Source organism: Rhincodon typus, chromosome 41 (genome assembly GCF_021869965.1).
Source record: "Rhincodon typus isolate 14 chromosome 41, sRhiTyp1.1, whole genome shotgun sequence".
In the NCBI taxonomy this organism is placed as follows: Eukaryota; Metazoa; Chordata; class Chondrichthyes; order Orectolobiformes; family Rhincodontidae; genus Rhincodon; species Rhincodon typus.
Genome location: NC_063372.1, coordinates 4480656 through 4489836, shown reverse-complemented (window position 1 = coordinate 4489836; position 9181 = coordinate 4480656). Strand labels below are relative to the sequence as shown.

At 43.0% G+C, this 9181-nt stretch overlaps 1 long non-coding RNA gene across 1 annotated transcript in view; it reads right to left on the bottom strand.

Moving 5' to 3' along the window:
* Window positions 1-6194: 6194 nt before the first annotated feature.
* LOC125487444 overlaps window positions 6195-9181 on the bottom strand; it is a 6066-nt gene continuing 3079 nt past the window's right edge. The window contains exon 2 of the long non-coding RNA XR_007265901.1: window positions 6195-6628. This is a non-coding gene — a long non-coding RNA (uncharacterized LOC125487444). The remainder of the gene's footprint in view (window positions 6629-9181) is intronic.

Below are 9181 nucleotides of genomic sequence, written 5' to 3'. Positions count from 1 at the left end.
TTTTTTTTTGTGGCAGTGACTCATGAGGGACAGGATATATCTTGTTCATTGCAGTCATGTGAGTGGCAGATGGAACCTGAACACTAAGTGCTCCACAGGGTTATTGATGAAATTCACCACAGGAATGAGTCGCTGGTCTCACCAATGCCTTACCAAAAGGGAGGATAATGCCTGGACTTACTTATTACACATTCTCCAAATTAGTTATTGAGTGGTACTAGCAGATGCAGTCCTCTCATTTCAATTTAACTTGCGTGATGCAATATTTAAGTTTCTAATCATTCAGAATTCTTTTCTGAAGCCTACACGGTGAAGAGTTTCAATTTCTTAGCCACGTATTCTGACTCTTCTGATGGCCTTTTTGGGTAAGTATACACCGCTGTGCTCAGAATTTTGACCCAGCGCAGTAACTTGGAAATATGACTGAACTGAGTGAATTACAAACAAAATGAAAGGTTGCACCACTTATACGTTCTCCAGGCACGTATATCTTACCCTTCAGATCAAAAGCCTTTATCTTGCCATTCAAGTTTCCTGAAAGATGCCCAATTTCTCTCTCATTTAATAAACAAATTATCAGCCAATTACATCTTACAAGGCTGACAGAACATGAACGGTCATCTACCTCTGGATGGGTTACTGAGTCTTTGTATACTCCTAATTCTTTCTTGGACACAAACTTGCAAACACCAATATTTCATGGGTATTGTACTAACTAATGTTGAACTAATGAAAGGGTGCTTACAAAAAGGCATAAACTAAATCGGACTTACAGAGGACAGGGGTTCTGGCACAATTTAAATAATGGGGACTCATATTTAAAATAACTATCTGATATAGCTGTGTATTTTAATATTGGTTACTACTTGTTAGGAGGCACACTCTTGGTTACTTGCATCTCTTACTACTGTCTCTTACTCCTTGTATTTGTTGATTTATAAGACAGCAACATGTATCCCTTTGAAAATATAACTTAAATGCAAAGCAAGTAGAAATGACTGATATGTACTGTTTATTTTGAAGGCACAGCAGCCAATAGTGGAGAAAGAGAAGGCAGAATCCTATTTCCATGATTATCAGCGGACAATTTTTTTTCCACCAGCAGAAAATAATTGGTTCTTGCTTAAATCAAATCAGGAAGAGGAGATAGGGCGTTATAGACACAAAATATAATGTGACATAGTCACATATAATTAAACAAAATCAGGCTTCTGGAAATACTTCCATTCCTCAATATGGTTAGCCCATAGTCTTAACTGTGCTGTCATGAGGAGATAAACACTGCAAGCCAAATATTTCTCTGTCTCTGGCAAAGTATCAGTCTGCAAAGTCTGCTGCTTTTTGTAGACCGCATAAGATTAGTTTAAGAGCTTAGTTGTGGTACTTACAATGCTAACTATAAAGAAATATCTGCTTTGAATAATCAGTACACTATTAATATTTTTTTTGGCTGCCTATTTTAATCAAATAAGGTAACCTTACATACAATGGAGCACGTTCCCTTTCCGATATAGTTTATATTTCATGTCATGTCATGTCATTGAGCACTCATCCATTATTGTTTGATTTAACTCCTGCTTTCTTGCTCCTTTCTAACTTATTTTTATTCATTTGGGATGTGGGTGTCACTGGCTAGGCCAGAATTTATTACCCATCCCTAATTGCCCAGAGGGCAGCTAAGAGTCAACCAGATTGGTCTGGCATACATGTGACTCCGGACCCACAGCAGGTAAGGATGGCAGTTTCCTTCCCAAATGGGTTTTTCTGACAATCAATTCATGGTCATCATTAGATTCTTAATTACAGATTTTTATCTTACTGTGTGCAAACTGACTGTCATGTTTCTTATATTACAACAATATCTACATTTCAAAAGGCACTTCAGTAGCTGGATAGAGCTTTGGGATCTCCTGAATTTGTGAAAGGAGCTACGTCAACACAAGTCTATTTTTCTTTCTGGTAGTGGCCACTTTACAAACTGGTCAGTTTTCACTGGGTTGTCTACCAAGCAGAGAAATTTAGTTATCTATCTGTTGCACCCCATCACATTCAAATGGCTTAAAGATTTTGCACTATCGTTTCTTTTTAGGTGTTTGTTATGAAGACAAACACAGCAGCTAGTCTGCACAGGCAACATCCCACAAACAGCAACAAATTGAATGATCCCTTAATCTAACTTTTTTTGATGGCATTCATTGAAAGGGGAATTTGGCAGGACACCAGGAGAACTCTTTGCTCTTTTAATTGTTTCACCTGAACAGCAGATAGATGGAGCCTCTGTTTAAACATGACATCTGAAAAGCATCAGCCTTAACTCCTAATTAGCATTTCAGGTTACACTTTGGAGAACATAGAGAAAAACTCTGTCTTTCTCTCCACAGACGCTGCCAGACCTGCTGAGTTTTTCCAGCACTTTCTGTTTTGTCTCAGTGTTCTGGGCAACATCATCCCTTGACTAACACTAAAAAGCAGTTGAACAGCTCATTCATTTCACTGTAACATTGTGGTCCAGTGATATGCGCAAAGTAAGTGCTCAATTTACCTACCTGACAGCCACTACACTTGAGCACAGTTAATTGTTTAAGAAATGCTTTGAGAAGTGACAAGGTGTCATACAAATGAAAGTTATTTCTTCCCTATAAAGTTGCTCACAACTTTGCTGCTCTATTTAATCCCTAGATAAGCTCCCAAACTCAGTTCTGAGGAAGGGTCACTTGACCCGAAACATTAACTCTGATTTCTCTCCATAAATGCTGCCAGACCTGTTGAGCTTTTCCAGCAATATCTGTTTTTGTTCCCCACCTCTTATTCTCTCCATAACCAAGGTAACCAGCTTACATCTCTGCAACATTGTCTGACCCCACCCATCTCAGCTCATCTGCTGTCAAATCCTCATTCATGCATTTGTTACTTCTATGCTTAATTATTCTAATATACCCCTAGCTGGTCTCCAACATTCCACCTTCAGTGAACTTGAGTTCATTCAAAACTCTGCTGCCTATTTCCTAATTTATACCAAGTCCCTTTTATCCATTACCCCTGTGATTGCTGATCTGCATTGACTCTCAATTCACCAACACCTCAATTTTACAAATTTCTGCCTCTTATTCAAAACCCTCTAAGGCCCCACCTTTCATCTCGGCGAATTCCTCCTGCCAATAACTGTAGGATCTCTGCGCTCCTTCAATTCTGGCACCGTGCACATTCTCAGTTTTAATTACATCATCACTGGCAGTCAGGCCTTCAGCTGCCTAGGCCCTAAGTTCTGGAAGCTTTCTTTGTTCTACTCCTTTAAAGTCAGAAGTCACACGACACCAGTTTATAGTCCAACAAGTTTATTTGAAATCACAAGCATTTGGAGCACTGTTCCTTCGTCAGATGAAGCAGAGTGAAGCGCATAGGCACAGAATATACGTGCACTGCCCTTCACTTCACCTGACGAAGAAGCAGCGCTCTGAAAGCTGTGATTTCAAATAAACCTGTTGGACTATAACTGGTGTTGTGTGACCTCTGACTTTGTCCACCCCAGTCCAACACCAGTTCCTCCACATCATGTCTGAAGTCATCCTTTAAGTCATTCATTGAGACTTCTTGCTCACCCGTCTTACCATCTCTTTATAGGGACACTTGTTATTCTTATGGAGAAACAGTGGCAGAATCTTACCAGGTTCTGAGTAATATGGGCTATGGCAAGTTGAGTAATAGAATTGGATGAGACGTTCGGTGATGCCAGTCTTGATATCTCGGTTGCACCTCCCTGTCACCATCATTGCTGGGGGATCTCCCTCAGATGTACACTCCAGCACACGGAGCCAGTTAACAGTAGGCAATGATGAGGGGTAGGGGCCTAAGGTGTTGAAGTCAGCTGATGACATTCACGTGTATTGCAATCCCTGCTCCCATAGGATGTATTTGGCGCTTTTCATACAATTCTAACCATTGTGCCTTGTTAATGGCTAAAGAGTGATGCTGCAAGACACTGTGAAGCATCTACAGGCAAAACAGTTACAGGGAGAACCAAAGAAATGGTGAAATGCAAGAGATTATAAAATATAATAACATCAACTAAGATTGTATGAAAACCAAACTTACATGGCATTATTGGGAAAAGAAACTATTTACATGACATTATATGATTAACAAAAGCTATTTACATCATATTATTTGTTGCACAAACTACATACGAGTTTCCCAGTTGTTGTCCACATGTGGTTTCTTTGAGTTTTCTTCTCCTCTCCCTCCTACTTTGACACACTGACCTCTCCAGCTCTGTAGATGGGATGGAGGAAGCCTCATCCATTGTGGACCCTATTGGCTCCTGGAGGTTTGATAGGGCAATCCTGGGAATGTATATCTCTAGAGAGCCCTGACATGCTGAGGGTCTTCTTGCCAGAGACAAGTTCACCATCCTTGGATGGAACTTCCAAGATTTGAAGGGGGACAGTTAGTGTGGAGGTGGAATGCCCTCCAACTTGGCAGTGTCCCAAATGGAAACTGTAGATGGGCCAGTGTGTGGCTCTTCCTTTGCCCTGTCTCCTTGTGAGGAGGGGGACCTGGACTAGGTTCAAGGTTCCCTATCCCATTCTCACCCCAATTTCACTCCTGAAGGTAATGGGTATGGTGACGGAGTGCAGGTGTTGTTGACTCTCCAGCAGACCCTGACAGTGCTGGACCTGGCTGTCCGTAGTCGCCACCAACCTCTCCATGGAGGTAGGCAGACAGTCACAGGAGGGGTTGGAGTGTTGCAGAGTCAGGGCAATAAGAGGCAGCATGTTGATGGACTGCCTGCACTATTGCAGTGTCTGAGCAATGACAGCAATGGGTGGTTGAACTGGTTGCATCACTCCAGCATCTCGACTACGAAGGCCAGTGACTCCTGTACCCCTGCCTACCACTGCTGCTCCTCCCTGCACATTGGGATGTAGTCCCTCATTGTTGAAACCACAGGGTTACCTCCTGCTAGGGGCTCGTCAGCTGTCTGGCTCTCTGGCAGTCCTCCAAGTGGCCTGGGCATTTCTCTCCCACCTATGTGCAGAGCTGTCATTCCCTGGAACTCAATATGGGCCCTTATAGAGCCCACTGAGATGCCTGCATCCATGCTGAGGGTGCAGGGGTGGGAGTGTCCAGGGATAGGGTAGACAATGATCCCTTCAATGCACTGTCACCTGAGAGGGTCAAGGAGCTCTCCTCTGTGGGAGACGGGCTGGTGCTTGGGAGGGTGGCTGAAGCCTTTGCGGCCACTGGTTAGTTGTCAGTGTTCAACGCCTGGCTAATGTGGCTGTTGCAGGGGAGGACATGGATATCCGGCATTCACCACCTGTCTGTCATCATTTCAGCCTGCAATGGGATGTCTTTTCCTATAATGACGTAAAGAGTCTGAATGAGTAAGACACAAGTGGGTGGCACAACTGTTGGTGCTGGTGCATGTGGAGAAAGGTGTTGAGTATCCCAAAGGACTGAAAAGGCAGCACACATTGAGCATCCAATGTTAGTCATGTGGGAGAATGGGAAGGTAATGAAAGTGAGTGAGGGAAGGTGTTGCATGCAACAAAAAGACTGTCACAGATAAGTGTTGGAGGGAGGTGAGTGCAGTGCCACAGATAATTCCAAGGCAAAGAGCAGAGCAGTGCACCAGTGCATCTGGCAGAATGGAAAAAATCTTCTCCCTGCACTGCTGCCCAGTCCTCCTCACCCTGGAAATGGCACTGTCCCAGGTGGCAACCTCCAACCATGCTGGCATGGTAAAGTAGCATAGCCTCCTCTGCCAATTCTCTGGTAAGAGGACTCCTCTCCTCCCCACAACCCTGTCCACAAGGACCTCCAGCTCCCTCTTAAAGAAGCATGGTGCCAACTTCCCCTTCTCACCCATTTCTCCTCACCTCTTCCACAGCCAACCAGTACCACTTCCAGATGGGAGCACTCCTACAGATGCACAACAGTCTTTGGATGATGCCACAGCCACCAGGGGGACCTCCTGAGGACCTATAGAATGGCAAGTAGCTCCGGGAATGGCACGTGATAAGATGGAGTGGAAATCAAATGTATTTCTCTCACAAGGGCTCAAACAGCAATTCATGCAGCAACTTTGGTAAGAGATAGTGAGAAAACTCACTCAGCTTTGTGGCAAGAATCACCCTATAGAACTTGAACCAACTCATACTCTGCCAAAAAAACATAAGATTCAGTCCAGTATCTCTGATGTACTGTAATTGTTTTAAGTAATGTGTTTTAATGGCTATTCATTCTAAAGTGAAAGCAAGTTACAACAAAGGTAGCGGTCACATAACTACAGCAAACCTGCCAGTACATTCTGTACAAATGTATTTCTCCAAGCATCTCCCAATGATGTCAACCTGTATAATGAGAAGTCAGAATCATCAGCTGACATCTCCCAGCAGTTGTATTTGTAGCCTTGCTTTGCTTTGTTCTAGCTAAATACTTGCATGATTCAGCTTCTTGCATTTAGAGTACCATTTTCTCCACATTGGACATGCTTCTTTTTCTCTTGTGTGGTGTTCGCTGCAATATTTATATTCTATCTTCTTGCCTCGATTTTTTTGCCAGTTCTTCTGCAAGTATTTCTCCCTTTGTTCCAATATGTTGCTCCCATTTGGTGTAGAATATCTCCCTGCAAAATGCAAAGACTTGTCTGTTCTCCCATTGGTACACTCTAGCAGATGGTTGACAACCTCAGAGCTTCTGCACATATTGATAGCTTTCCTGAGATAAGGTTGTTGGCTCGTTCACCAAGCTGGCTGGTTATCATACAGACGGTTCATTACTATGCTAGGTAACATCATCAGTGCAGCCTCCGATGAAGCAATGTTGTTCTACTCCACTTAGAATTTATATGATCCTGTCTGTTAGGTTGGGTTGTGTAATTTCCAGTTCTGTTCTGCATGGATTTGTATGTGGGGTCTAATTCCACGTGTGTTGATTGCATTATGGGTTGAAAACCAGGCCTCCAGGAATTCCCATGCATGTCTGTGGTTGGCTTGAGCTAAGATGGTCACATTGTCCCAGTTAAATTGATGGCCTTCATTGTCTGAGCACACTGAGATGAGGGAAAGTTTGTTGTGTCGTTTTGCCGCTAGCTGGTGTTCGTGTATCCTGATGGCTAGTTTCCTTCTAGTCTGGCTGATATAATGTTTGTTGCAGTCATTGCAAGGTATTTTGTAAACTACGTTGTTCCTGCATGTCATGGGTATGGGATCTTTGGTCCTTGTGAGTGTTTGTCATAATGTGGCTGTGGGTTTGTGTGCTACCATGATTCCTAGTGTTCATAGGAGTCTCTTTGGCAGTTCTGATATGTTCTTGATATAGGGCAGTGTGGCCAGTGTATTGGGGCATACTGTGCCCCCTTGGCATTGTCTATCTAGTAGGCACCTGCCTAAAAAATAGTGGACAAATAACCAAGACAGACTACCTGAGAATGAAACCAGAAGGCTTGAATACTCCCCGCTTCTACGGACTACCCAAAGTACACAAACCAGACATCCTCCTCAGACCCCTTGTCTCCCTACCAGGCACACCTTCACACAAACTGGCCAAGGACCTACAAGAGAGACTGAAACACCTGGTCAACGAATCACCCCACTCCATCCACTCAACCCAAGAACATTAAAATCAACGACTACGAGATTATGGTATCCTTTGATGTCACAGCACTATTCACGTCCATTAACATACTACTAGCCAAAGAAACACTTGCCTCATTACTGGATATAGCAGGAACGCTGACTCCAAACAGCTCCATCAGCAAAGACAACATACTCAGACTACTGGATCTATGCCTCACCACACACTTCATCTTTAACGGCCAAATATACAAACAAATCAATGACACACCTATGGGGTCACCCATCTCAGGACTTATTGCAGAGGCAGTCATGCAAAGACTAGAACACATTGTCCCTCCCCCTCATACAGCCAAAACTGTGGATCCGATACGTGGACGACATGTTTGTCGTCATTAAACACACCAAGTTAGAAGAGACGCACCATCTCATCAACAACATTTTCACTGGGATCAAATTTATAAGAGAAGAGGAAGACAACAATCAACTTCCGTTTCTAGACATCAGGGTAGGACGAATGACCAACGGGGAGATCCAAACCAAAGTGTATAGGAAGGCAACCCACACTGACCAAATCCTCAATTTCCACAGCAACCACCCCAACGTCCACAAAAAAAGCTGTGTTAGGACACTATTCAAACAGGCCACAACTCATTGCAACATGCCAGAACTATGCAGGAAGGAGGAAAAGAACCTAAAGAAGGTCTTTGCTAACAACGGCTATCTCAACAACATCATCTGCAGGTGCCTACTAGATAGACAACAACAGGAAGACACAGTATGTCTTAACACACTGGCCACACTGCCCACATGTGGAATTAGATCACATATACACACCCAAGCAGAAGAGAACCGGAAATGACACAACCCAACTTAACAGACCAGATCATATAAATACCAAGCAGAGTAGAACAACATCGCTTTATCAGAGGCTGCACTGATGATGTTACCTAGCATGGGGATGAAACGTCTGTACGATAACTAACCAGCTCAGTGAGCAAGGCAACAACCTCATCCACAACCCGAGCTACAAAACTTCACAAGAACCTTTCCTGAGATAAGTTTCTCCTCTTTCAGCAGACATGTTCTCATGGCGGGATCTTGTATGCCCAAGATAATCTGATCTTTGATGGAATCATCTTTCAGTTGTCCAAACTCACAGGACTCAATTAGAAAAATCATACAATCATATATTGAGCAGTAGTCCTGCTCTCCCTCAGGGCTCTGACATTGAACAGATACTATTCATCAATAATATTAATATGAGGCTCAAAGTATGTCTTCAAAGCCTGCAAAATCTTTACTCCTGAGTGATGTCTAGGATGCAACATAGCTTGTAGCATTCTTTTGCCAAAATTGATAACAAGTTTGCAATTCTTATTTACTCAGTCTTATATTATTGTAATTATTTTATTTAATTATGTAGTTATTTCATAGTTTTGCAACTGAGACTTCAGCAAATTGCAATTCTGTCTCATATCTCCTTTTAATACCATAGTATTGGGGAATGGAAAAATCACAGTCATTCTATCTCACCCAGCACCTCAAAGTTGCAGATTGCTGGTTATAATGTTTTTTTTGGAGTAGCTGGCTGTCTTGCAACT